We start from the raw sequence: 19,756 nt of genomic DNA, 5'->3' as shown, positions 1-19,756 counted from the left end.
ATGTTACACTTTGTTACGTCTGCAGCGTTTTGTTCGGCGAAGTTAAATTACTTTTACAGTTGTTACGGATGCGGTAAGTGCAGTTTGATTCTTTTCTACTTATCTGTGTGATGCAGATATGATTTGTTATCAAGGGTCTCCCTTCAATCAAATAAATATTACATTTTAAACATAATACCAGAATGTCCTTGGAGTTGCAGATGTCCATGGGCGGTGGTAATTACTTTCCATCAGGTGGGCCTGTTGCTTGTTTGCACATAAATTAAAAAAAAAATAAAAAAAAATATTCGTGACATGAATACCTACTATTTCGACTTAAGTATATTGCTTTAGGAAAACTGTAATAAAATAAACTTTACGAGTTTTCCTGAATCTAATTCATTCTTATATTCTCTATTCTAGTTTTGAACTTATGAGAGAGGGAGCTCGACAGAAACTTTTATTTTATGTACGTTGGATGTTAAATGTATTTAACTATATTATATCTGTAAATTAACTATAAATTATTGACAAACGTTATTTTATTACATTTTAATATATTTATTAGATCATCAACACAGTATCCAGTAACATTGATTCTAAAACAAAATATGAATATAATATGAGTTAAAAACTCATATATGTTCTGTTGCTCGTTATTGGATTGGCTTAGATATACTAACTAGGGTAGCCTCCCTTGAGGATGGATGCCGTGGCTTAAATCGGTTTAAAGGATTGATGACTTGGCATGTTTTTCATTCGACATATGGAGTATTTTACATTATGCTCTCCTGTACCGCTCAGCATAAGATGAACAGACAAACATCGGACCACCAATCGAGCACTTTTAAGTTCGGTGGTGCTTGTTCAGGCTTGAACCTACAATTTTATCTTAAGATTCATTTTTTCTAACCTTTGGTCCACCAAGGTTTGGATTTTATTACATGGCAAGATAAATGTCACTGCTATTGAAGGTAACTAACAAAAGCATACATCAACAATAAGTCAACATATATTATGAAACCATAATCAAAGAAAATTAAGTGAGTTATTGTTAATAATTAAGTAAGTGAATTAAGTTTGACTAAACATGAATCAATATGAACCAAAAGCAATTGCAAGACAAGGGGAACTTAATAACTTAGGAAATTGATGTCATATGTCTCAAAATTCATTTAGTGGCTAATGTTTAGTATACACGATTATAGATTAGACTATTGTTGGAGTTTCGGTTGATGTTTGCATGCCGCAAGCAAACAGTCGCAGTGCGGACAACATGCGGGCGGCATGGACTAATCGTGGTACAAATAAAGCCTGCCGTTTCACTGGCGTTAGTGGAAAGACATACTTTAAAGTATACGTGTAGGATGGAAATAGGTATATGGATTAATTAATAATTGTTTCGCTCAAAAATAACAGCCTCTATTTTGCAATCTTGGGCAAAAATATTCAATAAAAGTCGACACATGTTTCATCACGATGTTTTCTTACAGCGCGAGCCCGAAATCTATACTAATATTATACCTATTTATATTATTAATTTTTCTGTCTTTTCTTTCTAGTCTTTTTGTCTGTTAAGCTTTCACGGTTAATTTGTATGTAGCAAGATAAAGCCTCAAGGACGGACATATACTTTTTAGACAATAAAGCCTACCCCCTCCCACAATTACAAGAGAAAAGCCATGAGAGAAAAGTAGTATATAAACAACATATGCCTCTTAGTCACATATATCATAATATGGACATAATAATCAAAGCTACATATCCATCAGCCCGCATTGGAGCAGCGTGGTGGAATATGCTCCAAACCTTCTCAGCATTGGGAAATTTACAGGCTGTTAATGATACTAAATATAGTTTGTGATCAAATTTCAACATATTTTTACGTACACATAATTGAATATACTTTTTTTCATATCTTTCTATACAAATACAGCTACGATCCACCGCATGTTATTATTTATTTTCAACGTATTCAATCGTACATTTTATTGTATTCTTCCAATTACCGGTTCTAAATAATATCCGTATATACATATATATATCATTGATAGTCTCGTATCATGTATACGGCTCTTTATGCATACAAATTAAAATATGTTAACAAATGAAATTCTATTGTTGCAATAATATTACTTTATATATAAAACTATTTTATAACATATTTAAGTTAAAATTGGTGCGGTCTAACGAATGTTTTTGTTATACAATAAAAGTTGAAGTACTCATGGCGTAACGAGGAACCTAACAAGGTCTCGTAAACTTTACCCTATTTATGTGTAAACGGCGTTTTCTTTGAAATGATCGCGCTGTAAAAAATAATGACTGCCTTTGCTAAGTGCGGTATAGTGAATAACACGGTTCATTTATATAGTAACAAGCATGTTTTCTGTGTTTAACGATTTCATATATTTTAAATTTTTTTGCTTTATAGATGTATAGACATTTTATTGGCAATATCAGGATTATTCAAGGTAAGTGGGCGTAAATTCAAACGATTTTATATGAACGATCCACAAATTTAGTTAGTTTTTAATTAAACAAATCAATTACACAGATGTATTCACAATAGTCATCAATATCGACTCGTTAATAAAGCATTTACAAAAATACACATAAGTCACTGAATCAATTACAAAAGAATAAAGATAATGTTGGAAATTAGCGATTCGTCGCAAACGTGGTGCGCGGGAAATCTTGAATGTAACTGTCGATTCAAGATGGCTGCCACGCTACCATCGAATAGAGGCTTCACTAGAGCGCCGTTTAACTCCCATTGACACTCTTTTCCAACCAGTATGAATAAACAAGATGGCGGACCATACGCCGTCAAATGTTTAAATATTTTTTTTATCGAAGGTTTGTTTTTAAATATTATAGATGACACGATCGAAGCTTAGAAAATGGAATACAAAATACTTCAAATCCAAAAGGACGTAAAAGTTGTAGCGAACATGTACATATATACTAATAACGGTGAGGTATTGTTACGTCTGTCTGATATACTACTAAACTAATAAACATTACAGTTATACCAGAAGATGCTACGCGTTGGAGAGTAGGTTTAAATATGTTAACTCTTGTTTTAGGGTTTGGTCGTCAGGTGTTAGAGACAAAAGGCCTATGTTGCCTTGGAGTTCAAGCTTCCATCATACCAATTTTCATCAAAGTCGATTTGTGATTTGGCCGTGAAAGAGTAACAGACAGAATCATATAGATTATTATAATAAATATCACTATACATTTGAAAAAAAACAGTACTCGAAGTGTAATAAAAACAATGGCAAAATACATATAACGTGAATTTTGCTTTTACTTTCGCCATTGGTTGGAAAAAGCAACGTAATATAGAAGCATGTAGAGTTAAATTAACATTAGAATTATTTCAATTAAACGTCTTGGCTTGTATATTTTTTGAGCTTTAACCTCTTGCATTTGATCCCTAACTTAAAAAAAAAAAGTTGCGGAACACTGCGGATATGATTCTTAGAAATTGGTCGTTATTGAAAGAATTTATAGTAAACGACTAAAGATAAATAAACAGAGCTTGCTTTTACTATATATAATATATATTAAAAAACAGACGCAATTAGATTAATTAATAACGTCTGTGAATCATTAAAATAGAAAAAAATATAAAAGTGTTATTAAAATCCTGTGTGTAAATAAATAAAAAAAAGGTTTAAAGAATATTACATAGAACTGTATGCAATATAATAATGATAGATAGAGAACGAGAGAAAGAAAAAGAGATAGAAAGATTGCCAACGCTTTTTCCTGCCAGCTCACTTTAGTGTAAGCCGTATAAAAGAACTCTGTTTCAAAAATATTTTGTAGCATCTAAGAATAATATTACGACCGTAAATTTTAATAGATTGTTCTAGATCTTCCACGTATAGGCGCAGTGTATCCTAAAACCGCTCACACACGTGTAACAACGTATAAATATAGATTTGACTAGTTAATCAATGGAACAGCATTTATCAGTATAGGCGGTTAATATTAACACAGTGTAATCATGTTATACGCGGCCAGAGGCAGCATAACGCAGTAAATTACACGTGGCCTTATCTACAGTTTAGCACGCGTTCGGCTTGTAGATTATATTATCTAGTAAAGCCCGTTTATATCATCGGATGCTTCTTTTAACTATTCAGAAATGATTATAATTTAAATTAATTTAACAGTATTATATGAGAAAGTGAGTTTCGTTTGTTATACTTACTTTGATTTTTTAACTGTTTTAACCGATCATGAAATTTTAAATACAAGTTATTAGGAATACAGAAATGATGAAGGTTTCACCAATAATGTCTATTCAAAGGATAAGGATAAGGAAGGCGGTTAGCACATCCCTTTACAAGGATGAAACACAATAAAATGGTGAAGGCAATATTTTACCACATTTTTCACACACTGACTGAGTGTGCTACGTCGGGGCCCCAGAGGCGTTCCCTAGCGGTGACTATGACCTCGCGCTACCGAGCATCATCAATGCAATGCTCAGAAATGCGCTCCTTATGCAAAACTTCAGAAGGAGGCAGTGGAACGGGAGCGAAACGTTAACGCTGCTGCAGAACCTATCCACCGAAGTAGACCGGGGAGGAGGAAACAACGTTACGCACCACCTTCTCCTCCCGCCTCAATAGGCGCCGCATAGGCTAGCGACTTAACCCTGAATCAGGCTTATGAAATGGATTAGGTATTTCTGTCAAAAAAATCTGAGTAGTAATTGGTCCTGTCTGATCTATCATCTATCACCGGCCGTGTGTTTACCGTCCGATGGGACTTTAGAAGGAGGAAATAAAGGATTTGCTTGTGTTTAAGCTATTTCTTGATAATCGGTCTATTTACTTTAATTTACAAGTGTGAAGGTACGTCATATATTTTAGTAACCATACGGTATACCGATTATTTGCACGTAGCGTTTTGCTTTCTATTTTCATATCAGACAAGGTGTGGAATGTTCTTCCGGCGTCTGTGTTTCCTAAAGATTAGTGTCCGAGTGTTTTACACATACCATCAAGTGGACTGCGATCAAGCATAAACCTGTTCGTTCTTAGAAATATATCAAAACATAAAAAAGTAGTAAAATTGTTTATGTCTAAATGTTATTGTCTTTGATTAGATGGTCATGGGATTTAAACCTAGAACCGCGGGAACTGTGGCCCTATATCTAGTCACTGGAGCAATGTGGTAGGCGTTATGTAGTATCTACGTAACCAAAAGGTTATGAAAGAGCAGAGTTTATGCCGAATAACTATGATATAATAATTAATAAATATTAATAAATATGGGACAACATCACATACATTACTCTGATCTCAGTTTAAGTAGCTAAAGCACTTGTGTTACGGAAAATCAGAAGTAATAACGGTATCACAAACACCCAGACCTAAGACAACATAGAAAACTAATGAACTTTTTCTACATAGACTCGGCCGGGTCTTGAGGTGTTCAATCGAACCCGGGACCTCAGAGTGGCGTACCCATGAAAACATACTACTTGACCACGGCGGTCATCCATCCACGATTCTGTGTATAGTTAAGTAAGACTTATAACCTTAATAGTGATAATAATACTCTAAAAAAAAAACCGTTTTTTTTTTTCGTGAGGAGTTCCCAAACAATTTCGGTTACTCCTCGACGTTATCTTAATATCGTGCGTAAAGTCATCAAAGCTCGTTTATATGAACAGATTTGTTGTACCATCATATTAAAAATATATTAAGAAATAGAAATTTAATATAATGTCTATACAATTTTAAAGCTACGTTAATTCGTGAACATTTTGATTTGACCTATTTAAGTTATGGCATATCGAAATTAGTGAATCCTTGCCACTACAGTTGATAATATGTTTAAAATACCCAAGTATAATTGGTGTATATCATAATAATTATTATGAAGGGTATTTATTTTTATAGCAATATTTTAGGTATTAAGTAATCAGTAATTCAAAAGTAGGACTGACAGCCTTGCATACCAATGCTGGGTAAAAATATTTTACTGAGAAAGCTTGTCATTCTAACTTGCAGCTCGAAGATAGGTCGTTGGATACATGCTGTAGCTACTGGGCCTGGTATTAAAAAAATTTATTAAAATAAATAATTCATATTTAGTGACAGGGCTTTATGCAAGCCCTTCTGGGTAGGTAACATCCACTCATCACACATACCGCCAACAGTATTTGTGTTGTTGTGTTCCAATTTATGTGATGAATGAGTTAGTTTAACTACAGGATCAAGGGTTATATCATCTAAGCTTCCAAGGTCGGTGGTGCATTAGCGATGTACTTCTTTCACTCTCAATGTCTACGGGCGATGATGACTACTTACCTTTAGGTGGCCCAATTGCCTGTCCGCCTATATATAATAATAATAATTCTATTAATTATTCAGTATTAGTATTATAATTGCGTATTGGACTAAATCGAATGCCCGGGGCAGATCCGTGCGTAATATCCTAGTCACCAATACATTGTTACCGCGATTAATTGAAACACGCTTTATGGACGATGTATTGTATCGAATCATGGCAATTTGAACCGTATGTCTTAGACAATTGGAGCTACTTACAAACCGTTCTCGAGTAAGGGTAGTTGTACCGTTAGATAGGCGATTAGCCGTCTTTAAGACGCTATAGTGTGCTATTATAGGATCAAATCGATTATGCATGCTGATTGGTTTATATTATTATTTCAATTACGTTTAGAGTTTTTAAATTTAATCATACAGACCTCGTAGAGCTGTACTGCAACTACTAAGTCAAAAAATATTAAAAAAAAATCATATATCATATAATTATAGGTTATTTTGAAATAAATAATAAAAATAGCCTATTTCAACGTAACAATATAATATGTTTTTCGTTGGAAAATTATTTTAAGATTAAGATGTATGTGAGTCACATTGCTCTTCCATTCAAACAATTTATTTACATACATAATATAATTCAGGGAAATAATTAATGAGTATGAGAAATGAAACTAAAACAAATAACAATAAAATGCTTCATAGGCATGGGTTTGTTTTTTACATATTTTTATGTAAGATGCGATTCAATGAGGTTTTATCATTGTTTTGTTTTTATATACAAGGAGGCATATTCTGTTTAGTTATAACAGTGGATATAATTTGCATCTATCAATGTTAAAAAAGAAAAAACATCCAAAACATACAGGTATCCTCACGAAGTTTTCACCGCCGAGCAAAAGATGAATTAAATATATAAATAAACTAATTAAACACATGAAAATTAATGGTGCTTACCTGGATTTGAATCATAAATTGGTTAAGATTCACTTGTTTAAATCAAATCAAATCAAAATAAAATTTATTCAAGTAGGCATTGACAAGCACTTTGAATCGTCATTTAACAAACTACATTAAGTGAAGTTCGGAATGTAGATTATACCGAAACGAACCAAGAAACTCAGTGGTTACTCTCTATGTATGTATATGTATGTAGTATATCCTGCCTGGAAGTCAACAAGTATTAACTCTTCATTTCATATTCACGACTCTGCTTTCTTGGCTCTAGATTTATATAAATTACTTAGATAAAATTATAACTGATTTACGAGTCAGGAGAATTCTCGTAACGCTACATGCGAAAGCGATAAGCAGAATTTCGTTGAAATTAGACACATGCAGGTTTCCTCACGATGTTTTCCTTTACCGCCGAGCACGAGATTAATTATAAACACAAATTAAGCACATGAAAATTCAGTGGTTTTTGCCTGGGCTTGAACCCGAAATCATCGGTTAAGATGCACGAGTTCTAACCAGTGGGCCTTCTCGGCTTTGGTAGTATATTCCAGCTATTCGCTAAACAGCAATGTTTGGTATTGTTTTGTTTCAGTTTGTAGGATGAGTGAGCTAGTGTAACTATAGGCATAAGGGACATCATTTATTTGGTGACATTGACTTAATCTCTATGGGCGTTGGTGGCTTAATAATAATAATTGGTGATCAAAAATGCTTAACTAAGATAGTAATTAACGTAAATTATCTTCGTCTATATATTCCTATGTTATCGACATACAATTTGTATTGTCTCGTTGTTCCAGTGCCTGTAAGGTCGCTAAGGTAAATGTCGAGGTTCTGTGATCAAGCCCAGATCAAGTCGATAAAAGATATTGAGTTTTTCCGTCATAGAATTCTCAGTAGTGGAACTGAGTCTAGACGTTGTAAGTGTGCCCTCGGAAAGCACGTAAAGTAAAGTAAGGCCTGAATGATTTCTAGTCGTGTATTTCGTAATTATAAGGGCGAGGTAATAGACAGTGCTTGAGCCCGCAATTGTGAATTATAATTTCTCAAAATCCGTCACGAGTATTTATATTCCCAATGCTATTTAATTTTTTTATGCATATGGAGATTTTAATTGATTTCATCATTTTTATTATCATAGAATAAATTATATAATAAAATATTTAATACAAGCATATGCGATTCACGCTTGTCACGTAGTCTAAATATAAAGCGGGCCAAACAGTGAAGCGCAGCTACTTATATAATAATATTATATACCTACCCCTAAGGAGCGTACCTCGAAATGCGTTGCATTTTATGGTATAATTTTTTATCTATATTGAATTGGTAGGTCCTTTTAGGTATTACAAAAACCTCTTTATACTTAATGTATACTAGTTTCCACCCGCGTATTAAGGGGGGAGCTTGTCATGTGAGCCGAGATGGCCCAGTGGTTAGAACGCGTGCATCTTAACCGATGATTTCGGGTTCAAGCATAGTAACCTTTTTATTGCACCAACCCGCATTGAAGCAGCGTTGTTGAATATGCTCCAAAACTTCTTCTCAAAGGGAGAGGAGGCCTTAGCCCAGCAGTGGGAAATTTACAGGCTGTTAATGTAATGTAATGTTGTCATGGGTTATAGGTTACGTTGCCTATTTACTTTCTTCGGATTCAAGCTTGCAAAATACCAAATTTTATAAAAATGGGTTCATTTTTTTAATATAATAGGTGGCGGACGGACAAATGGGTCAGCTGATTGTAAGTGGTCATCACCGCCGATAGACATTGGCACTCTACGAAATAATAACTATACTCACCTCACACCAATGTGCCACCAACCTTGGGAGCTAAGATTTTATGTCATGACATGATTAAAAGTAAAACTAATCACTTGACTTTCTTATAAATATTAAGTAATTTAATATTCTTTCCATCTTTCAATTCAATTTTGTGATTTGTCCTTTGTAATCCACCCACATCTAAGAACAAACTAGAATTTTTCTTTGTCCGTTTCCTTCAATAAAACCTTATTCTACCAGTGCAAAGTCAGGATACATAGCTAGTTTAAAATAAACTTGAATGATGATTAAAATTTCGTATTATATGTAGTTATGATGAAGTTCGAAGTTACAGCTATGTGTAATGGCGTCACCGCTCAGTGGGAGCGTTGATTGTTAACTCAAATAGCTATTGTCCTCGCGATATGCACCCTGCAATATATCTTGGTTGCATTGCAATAAAGCGCGAGCATGAATTATTATTGTCATAGGAATTTTGCATATTAAATTGAACGAAATAATAAATACACATTATTTACTGAAATCAAACAATTTTAATGAATATTAAATAAACTTTACATCAATCTGGATATGTAAATGTTTTGAAAAGTATATTTTATATTTTTAATGATTGTTAAAGCTATGATATTTAAATTACACTAGTTAAGTTACGATGTATAGTTTATGAATTTCATAAAATTTAACAGATAATTTTCAGTTAAATTGTAATTAATATTTAAAATCATATTTGGACATAATGAATCACGTATTGGCATTCGGTAAAGTTAAATTATAATATTGAGAGCTAAAAGTGAGCTGATATTGGTTTGATTAAACACAGTAATTCATAAACAAACGACGCTTCTAGTCAGAAGGAACCAAATTGGTGATTTTGACTAGGAATGCTTCTTCTCGTCTCGTGTAGGTCTGTGTCGGGTATTGGTCCTTAACTTACTTGTCGTTCTTCTTGGTAATAAAACGACGCTTGCATGGAATAAATATATGTATTTAAAAATGTGTCAATGTATTACACATTTACAATTAGTTTGTCAAAAGAAAACGCTTACATTTCTACCAATAAAAAATAATACAATATGGATGCGATACATATAGCCAATTAAAAGTTAAAGATGAAAATATTTTATTATTTCTACCAATGGCAAATACGCAGTATTATCGTATGCGTATTTTGTAAGAGCGCGACGGGTGAGCGCCATATATCTTGCCCGCTCTCGCACTTTATATACGAAATGCAGTCCTTTATTTGTCTCATTCTGAGCGCGTCTGTGGACATCGGCGACTGTATTTCATTATTATGTTACACATAAGGAAATTGTTATTATGTTTATACAAACTAAATAAAAATAAAGAAATCAAATATTGTTAAAAATTAAATGTTTCAAATTTTTACTTCAAACAAAATTGTCTACGTTAGGATGGCACTAGGTATGAAATATATCATCGAGGTGCAATGCACGTGTAAATGGTGGTCGAAGATGTTAAAAACTAAGGAAAATTGCACGGCGTAGATCTCTTGTCTTAAATAAAGCAGGGTTTCAGTTGGGCAAATAAACGGCACGTACCAAGAAACAGCAAAAATACACAAGAAAAATATTCGCAATCATTTTGTCAATTTCAAAACGTAATTTATACTTCTCCCTTAAAGCTGCATATAGCTACTTAAATAATAGTATTATACAATAATACTAGGAACTAATAATAATAATATGATTTACTAAAAATCTTCTCGAAAATGCAATGCGTCTTCTGGTTGTAGTTTTATTTGAGTTGGCTTAGTAGATCAGTTATTTATAAAAAACGTATTCTCATTTGATACGTAGATAAATGCAGCTTTACCTCAAATTTATTGGCAAACGTAAATATCGGTAATTTTATTTAGAAATAACTATTAGATATATCTATGATTTACTTTCCGACGAATATTTATTACGTTATTTTATATTTATTCGTATAAAAATCTAAATTGAAATGAATATTATCAACTCGAAAAAGGAAACGGTTTTCATTTGTTTCAGTACAGGTAAGCATAGCAGAGTTAGAAATCCATTTCACCAACCATTGGTGAACGAGCCAGCGAATTTACGCCAAGTTAGTTTCCAAAATATTTTAGGGTATGCCATTTTAACCGGTAAAGCTTATTGAATATCTTCGTCCATAAACATCAAGTTGTAGAAATTTATTTTTTCGTTCCACAACATTAAACTGATCTATTCGGGCGACAAACTTCAAGCAAATCCGTGGAGCTTTAACTACATCAGCAAAGTCGAATTTTCTGCTTCAACGGTTATTGGACGACTCTTTGAAATTTATGTCGACTGTTTCAAAAGTGAGAGGTGATTCGGTACGTTTTTTTGGCTTTTAGTTACAAACTTAGTCCATTAGTTCTTTTAAATGTTTTTGCCTTTGATATTATATTTATTTAATAATAATAAACTAATATTGTATATACATACTAAGTATTGGTTAAGTAGGCACAATTAGAAAGTTAATTTCTTGGAGGGCTTTGCGCAACGGGCTTGCACAAAACTAGGTCTGGGTAGTACCTAATAAACAACATTGTTGTATTCTGATTTGACGGTGTAATTACAGACACAAGATACATATTTAAGTTCCTAAGGTTTCTGTTGGTTGTTGGTCGTTGACTTATGATGATTAATAATTCTGACAGTGCCAATGCCTAAGGGCGGTGGCCATAATTTGCCAGTCTACCTAGTGCCAGTCTACCTTTTTTTAAATTAAAAACAAAATTAATAAAATATACCTTAAATAAAACATGATGATATTATGCCCCTACCAAAAAATTGATTGATTTTCTGTTTAAAATTAACAATAGTTTTACGTATGTAATGATGAGTGTAAAATTTGAAACGCAAAGTTTCCGACGCAAAAATATTATGTTTTTGTAGAACTATTCTATAAAAACAAATTCGTAAGTCATCAAAGAATATGAAGGACGTGATATGTTAGAAATTGAAATTTAATATTCACCATATTAAATATAAAGTTTAAAGGATGAAGTAAGTCGGCTCAACATTTCACAATTGAGATAATATGAAGTGAGATTGAACAGAATTGGACTGTAAGAAGTACAATATATTTTAAATTTATTTTTACACTCATTGCGTTGATTGATTTATCCATTGCCTTAGGTGCAAAAAACTTTTACTTTGATTGTTTTAGAAAACAATATAGAAACTCCTTTGTGATCGTTTTATTTATTAAGAAAGTTATGTCTTACTACCTCTTTCGATTTGATCGACTGGTGGCGTATTCTTTTAAGGAAAGGTTAATATTTCTCACGGCCTATATAAGACCCTATGGGTGATGTTGATCACTTACCATCAGGTGTTCCATACCTGCATGCCTTAAATAATAATAATATGAATGTTATCTAAGATTTGTTGTTATTAAAATTAAAAAATAAATAGCAATCTGCTTTTAACTGTGGACGACAAATAAACACACACAATAGGAGCATTTTTTCTATTAAATTCTCGTCCCGGTATACTCTTAAATAGGCTTTAATCGTATTTCGGCAGTTGTTTAAAATTTTCGCCTTATCTCCCAATGGACTTCGCAGGCGAAGGTTTCTGGTACATTTATTAGGAAAAGTTAGTTTTGAATTGAGTTTAGGAGTTTGTATTTCTTTCATGGAATTTTAGGTATATTTTAGAAACTGAAATATATACCCTTAACCTATTCAGTTCCGAGAAAAATTCTAACAAAGAATATTATTTGCAACATTTCTGAAAACCGCAAATTTTAAATATAAAACAGAAATCTTTCATACAGAAGTTTGTTATATAACAGTATTATTGTCATTAATTCTTGAATAATTTGTTAAACTTTAATTTATATGTTTTTATGTGACATAACATTTAATACTGGTATAAATACGTTGATATCTTTTATAAAAAAATGGATTGAGATATACATATATTTGTTGGAGCAATTATTATCAAGCTTGAATTTATTTTGTCATCCTGATCTACCGAAATTACATTTTTTTCGCGCTGGAAAAACGCTCTCACGCGTTTCGCCCACTTGAACTAGTGGGGGGGGATTTACATGGAAATTGTGTTGCTGAGAGAGCCTGGTGCGCCCCAGCTCACTAAAAATTAAGCGGTACTGACTCCATCTCTCTTGAGAAAGCCAAATATTTTACTGTCAATGTATCAACATCTATTTGATCTAAGATGTTATGAGTACAAGCTCAAATGGGCTTGCACAAATGCAGATACTCAGTGTGTTTTAACGTACAAGTATTTATCTTCGTTGGTTCGTCTAGTAATCATTTTTGTATATTATAACTCTTGTTCATTTATATATATAATTATTTTGTATTGCTTTTATTATTTGATCCATCAATATCTATTATTTACACAATGTATTTTATTTATAAAGAGTCAACTGAATGAATTGCTCTAAATACACAACTTTAACAAAAAAAGGAGTGACAAAAATGCACTTTAAAATCTATTAGCTGATCGAACTTTCCGATACTCAGCTAAGGTGCCTTTGGCAATTCAAAATGGCGGGAAACTCACGAGTGGCCCACTAACGAACCTCTTTGTTGCATCTGCCGAATAAGTCGGGATGCCATTATTTTAGGCTTTGCTGACCAACCGCCCTCGCTCGTATGCGATTAAAAAATAACGATGGGCGTATTATAGCTTTTGGTTATTTTTTACCAGGAACGTATTAAAAAGTTATATAAGTCAGAAGCTAACTATTTCATAGTTACTATATTGAACAAACGTTTCGTTTTCGCTTGCAATTTTTATTGGGACACAACTATCTCTCATCTTTATGTGTTTACTCTACTATGCGTAAGCGAAACAAAACAATTCTTGAATATAACTATAAATTTTATATTATACAAGAACATATTAATTAAATAATCTTTCTAATCGCGATTTTAACTGGAAATAGGTTAGCACGCTGCCATTAGAAACATTAATCTTTAGCTAATAATTTATTATCAATCTGCAAAGAAGTAGGTCGACAGTCGATTTAATTATATTCTAAGAAATCGGACGTTTAAGCCGGATTTGTCTACAAGTGAAATATTACTTAAATATAGATTTAGATTTATTATATAACCGTAAGACTTATCTATATTTATCTAATTTTGTCCAGGTCTACGATGGACCCGGTAACCTATCCACAATTATAGATCGTTAAAAAATAATGATTTTTTAGTCGACTAGCAAAATTCGTATAATCGAGATATTTCGATATGAAATCCATAAAATGACATGACAGTTCAACGGGTGGCCATGTTGGATGTTTACGGGTGCGTTCAGAAAGGGTATTCCAAATAATAATTTTGTGCCGGGATACGGTAGACTCGTTGATAACTTATCACTGTGTATAGTATAAATAAAAAGTTACTTACCGCCGGCTGTCCCTGTATGTGCTTTGATCTTTTAAATTACACAACGTATTTTTAGATTGATTCAAGAGGAAGGTTTATATGTATAATACAGCACAATACAGTAGTGAAACACTGATTATTTTAGAGGTTTTTAAAGTGATGTCGTAAATAAATACTTTTTTTTGGACTTGCAAATGCTGGCTGAACCCTACGAAATAGATCAAAATAATGTACTACAGTATTGTAAACCTTGTGAGATGACGTCCGACAGAGAAGTATGGAAGAAGAAGATATGAGCTGAGCCAACCTTAAGTAAAATTGGGATAAGAGAAGGAGGATGATTAATTTGTTGTTGCTGTGTTAGCCGTTATATTTTTTTTTTTACAACATTATTATTCACAACTGCTTTTAGGTATTTCAGTATCTTTTCATTTCAATAAAAAAAAATATATTTTATATATCGCTATTGTATTATTTCATATTATAACTAGAAGCTTCTCTCCCCTAAATTTGGTCGAAAAGTGATATTATTTGATATACCTAACTATATGTATATATTTAGAAAATCTAAAAAATATGTTTTTTTCCCTTCAATAATATCAACGTTTATTTGAATGATGTTGTATTTTTTAAAAAAAAGGTTGTATATATTTTTCGTTAGGTATTATATTTTTTTTTTACAATTTAAATTAAATCTAATCGGCTGTGAACGTTGAACTTTAACATTGAGGGATAATATACTGGTAAAAATATTTCCTCGACCTAACCAGAAGGTTGAAAGAGCATTATTTTAGGCTTACTGCTGGTCCTTTAACGCGAGCAATCTGTTGTATAGCTGAACGCGTATCGTTGGATGTTCTGTGTGTTCAATACAATAATAGTACATATCGTACTGGATTGAGTTTTAACAAAATTCGGTCAATGAATACTGACGAGTTAAATTGTTTCTGAAATTAACATTAGGTAATGTAAATGTATGGATGTAAATAAAAACCTGAAACGAACAAACGACCCAAATATTCCTGTCTTATTCCAAATTATGTTTTGTCCCATTTTTTCTCGAAACACTTGGTCCTTGGACTAGTAGTACAAAAAGCTTCACTAAAAGTATTATTCACCTTATTGCTTCCACTGGTGACAGGTTTTTTTTTTCCCAGAGGATCAGAATTGCAATTCAACGGGGAAATGCTGCTAGCATTCTACGCGGTCAAGATTTATGAATTAACTTTTTTTAATTCACAGTTGTATATATTCAAGGACTTAATATTAATAACACATTATAATGAGTAAATATTAAACATGGATGAAAACGGAATAAATAATGTTCATGACAAAATGTCTGAATGCGAAAATAGTAATGACAATCTATGGCTTGGTTTCGCGATTTGGCGGGTGGGGATTATTCAACATGTAAGATGTTCAAACATATAATGGTACAAAATTTGATACATGTTGTCTAGACTCTTTTGACGTTAACATTACGCAAGGGTATACGAATATATATATATATATAAGAATAAATAATAATAAATAGAAGAATTTATAAGGTCGCCAAACAGTTGATTAATATATATCTCTGTGGGCAGTAAAGTAGGTATTGCTTTTAAACGTTTCTAGACAGTTCGATGAACTTTTTGATTGGTGTTTAATTATCTGTCCAATAATTAAACACCAATCAAAATTCGGTTTAACTATAATTCAATAAGTAGCTTGATTGTTACTCATTTTATAAATACAAAAAAAATACTCTTTTGGTTCAATTGTTCATTAGGTTATCTTAGAAAATTTCACCCACCCTATAAAAATCACCCAAGTAAAATCAAATACTTTTATTGTTGAAATATTTGACTATATTTTACGTAGATTGAAAAACACAAAACTTACATATATCAAATAATAATTCTTCCTTTCGACCTTTGTAGAAGACAAGATTGTTTCGAAAAACATTCATATTGTCTGTTTTATTACATACTTATAATTATAAATTAACTCCGTTAAGCCCGTAATGCCAATTAATCATACGAAATAATTTCGTATTCAAGGAAACAACTTTGGATAATCATCCGTATAAACCAATCATATTTTACCATCTGCTTAAAAACGAAAAGGGAATTTTAGGCTGTTACATAAACCAAGTAGATGATTTTGAGGTAGACATTATTACAATTCGACCTTGGCTGCTGAAACTTGAAAGGGACTTTAATAGGTACAATACATAACGCAGGCTTATTCGCATCCACGCCTCTCGTGGGACTAATATCTGACAAGTTCAGAAGGAAAGTAGCTCTGCCTTTGGCTTCCTTAATGAATGGCTTGTGCGGAGTTTCTAGATCGTTCCCCAACAGTTATTTAATGCTTGCTATTTTGGAGTTTTCACAAGCACCGCTAGGACTGGTTGATGTAGCGTCGCTTTTGTTTTATACAAGTAATGAAAATATATTCTTGTTTTAAATGTTTGTTTCACTTGTAAAGTTTGTTAAAATTGGAATAATCAAATCTTATCGTATCTAGCTTTTTTAACTTTTGCACGAATATCACACTCTTCTTACGAGATGATGTCCGTTTGAATTAATACAAAGTGAGTCTTTATTAGTTACATTACATTTTTTTATATTAACAACCTGAAATACAACCTGATCCTAAAATATTTAAAAAATTGCATGTGATATTGATTTCAAATGCATACGCGAGACAAGAACTTTTATATTTAATTTCATTTAATATTCCTTTTTTTAAATTTAATTTTATGTTTGGACAATGTTCGTTTATAGACTGCTTTGTTGCTCGAGTGGTCAGCTAGGCTGGCTAGGGCGAAATAGGTAGGCCAGCCGTCAGAGTGACGCATACTACGCGTAAGTGATCCCGTGACATCCTATATTGAGAGAGGGTACCGCTGGTTTATAATGGGTAGTCTGGCATTCGGCCAGAAGTTTCACATCGCCTTCCGCTAGTGTATACGTAAAAACATTATCCTGTGAAAAAAAGCTTAAACGGCAGATCCGAGCGTCCTGGCTTAAACTAATAAAAGTTATTAGTTTTTTTTTATCGAGAGATTCTCAGTAGTTCGAAGTTAGGGAAAAGCACTTAAAGCCGTTGTTCCCGAGCCGTATCGGATTTTTCGTCCCATTGAACTATGAGAGTGAGGAAAAAGTGAGTGCACTTATCATACAGCCCTCATACAGTTGTCACTGAAATACCTCCTGCTTAGATGGCTAGTATTCGTGATTCATCCCATGAACGAATGTAGTCAAGAGAAAAATGTGTTTTCAATGTAATTGCATACTTATATTTGTTATAATATAATTTTCTAATGAGCTGAGATGGCCGAGTGGTTAGAACACGTGCAACTTAACCGATGATTGCGGATTCAAACCCAGACAAGCACAACTAAATTTAACTTTGCTCAACTTGTGTCAATAATTATTCTCATGATGGCGATGAAGGAAAATATCACGAGGAAACCTGTATGTATCTAATTCAATGAAAGTCAGCCATTTGTGTATACATTAACCCGAAGCGTATTAGCAGTAGTATTAGCTCCACACGTTCTCCTCAAAGAGGAAGAAGACCTTAGCCCAGCAATGGGACGTTTACATACTGTGACTATAATTTACAAAACCAGTCCTTTTATACAAAGAAAATAAACAATCACAAACAATCTCGTATGAAGTTCAATATATAATTGTTGTTATAGTAACCAACAATACATGTTTAATCGATATCTTAATAAAGGATTAACCGTATCACAAAACGTGCACAACATACATTTCTATATATACATATATGTAGAAGGACCGATCGAAAAGAAACAATAATAGCTTCAAGCGAATAGAGCCATTTGTACGTAGTGCTATAAAAACGTCGACAAATCGATTCGGCGTTTCGGATTTTTCGATTAAAAGAAAATAAATTTGCAGATAGTAATTTCTGTTTCAAGGAATTCGAGTTAGTTTAAGTTCTACAATGTTTTGTTTCTGTTGTTTGTTCTAAAGAAGCCCATTGGATACACCGCGCGTATCGTAACCAAAGATGTTTGTGCGTAGGTTCAAATACGGGGTAATAGTGGCTTTTACTCCTTATGAATATATTTATTATTCATATAGTGTTTGGCGGTGTGGGGAAATATTGTGCAGAAGGAAGAAGAATAAAGAAATGGTGGATAAAACTCGAAGTATCTTAGGCAAGGGCATTGATGTGGTCTATACCAAATTCAGCCATGAACCATGGGATGGTAAATCCGACATGAACAGCAAACAGTTACGACGCAGGACCAACACACTTGAAATTTCCAAACTCCGAACTCTTACTGAGAATTTTTCAATAGAAAACCTTTTTGACGGACCGATCTGGTGTTGAGCCCAGCACCTCGTGACCTCCGGCCGCGAGGCGGTCTAGACTAGGGCATTACATGAGGTTGATAGTTTACTTCATTAATGTTATGATATATAATTTCTCCTGCTTTTATAATATGTACCTCCCTTGTTGATTTAAATTAAAACAATAAAGGCATAATTATGGCCATCATTAGTTTCCAAAGTATGTTAGCAGTGATAAAAATGAGTATTAAAGTACAATCCAATGCCAAAGATTCCCTTCGATTGAACGCCAGCAATGTACCAAACTTTGTAGTGACGCTACACCTTACGTCTGTCTTATTGCATTGTTACAAAAATTGTTGATTATATCCGAAAGTATGCAATAATATCCAGCGACCAAATACTGAGACGCTAATCAATCCTGTTGAAGTAATTGTCATTTTTTTGGTATAGTTTTCTTCTTATTAAACTTATGGTGTTTTGGTACCGCAGTTTAGACCCAAACTAATTTACAATTATATTGAAATTGATACCGACGTTATCTTTTGACAATTTAGAGAACAACTTTTAACTATTTATCCCTAAACGTAAATTTTCTCGCCTTCTATATAAACATAATTTATAATATAAAATAATAAAAACTTTATACGTGTGCTGTAAATAGCTGACACCGCTGACATTTACATTGCACTGGCTCACTCACACATATGTACATATGTCATAGCCTTGTCGGAATGGAAATTCAGACGACATAACATATCATCTTGGATTCCATAGAATACTCATGTGTCTAATACTGTATTTTATACATTTGTTTACAATACTATCATATGACAACGCAGTGTAAAACCAACTAAAGTTTTATTGATTACAAATATTACTTTTTGTAAAGTAAATAAAGTATAAACTTACGAATAGCTGTTACTCCCGATTTACCTGAAATTTAGTATATATTTTTTTTAAATAAAATATTTAAAAGCAAACATTTTATGATATAAAATAACTTCTAACTAAATCTAAGAGGGTTATCA

The 19,756-nt window shown here is 32.8% G+C and overlaps 1 non-coding gene across 1 annotated transcript; it reads left to right on the top strand.

Moving 5' to 3' along the window:
- The first annotated feature begins 4,301 nt into the window (after positions 1–4,301).
- On the top strand, positions 4,302–4,391 carry LOC125067982. Its single transcript, XR_007119756.1, has one exon. It is a non-coding gene; the product is annotated as a U6atac minor spliceosomal RNA (small nuclear RNA).
- The last annotated feature ends 15,365 nt before the right edge of the window (positions 4,392–19,756 follow it).

This window comes from Vanessa atalanta, chromosome 12 (assembly GCF_905147765.1).
Source record: "Vanessa atalanta chromosome 12, ilVanAtal1.2, whole genome shotgun sequence".
Taxonomy (NCBI): domain Eukaryota; kingdom Metazoa; phylum Arthropoda; class Insecta; order Lepidoptera; family Nymphalidae; genus Vanessa; species Vanessa atalanta.
This window is presented reverse-complemented; position numbering and strand designations above follow the sequence as displayed.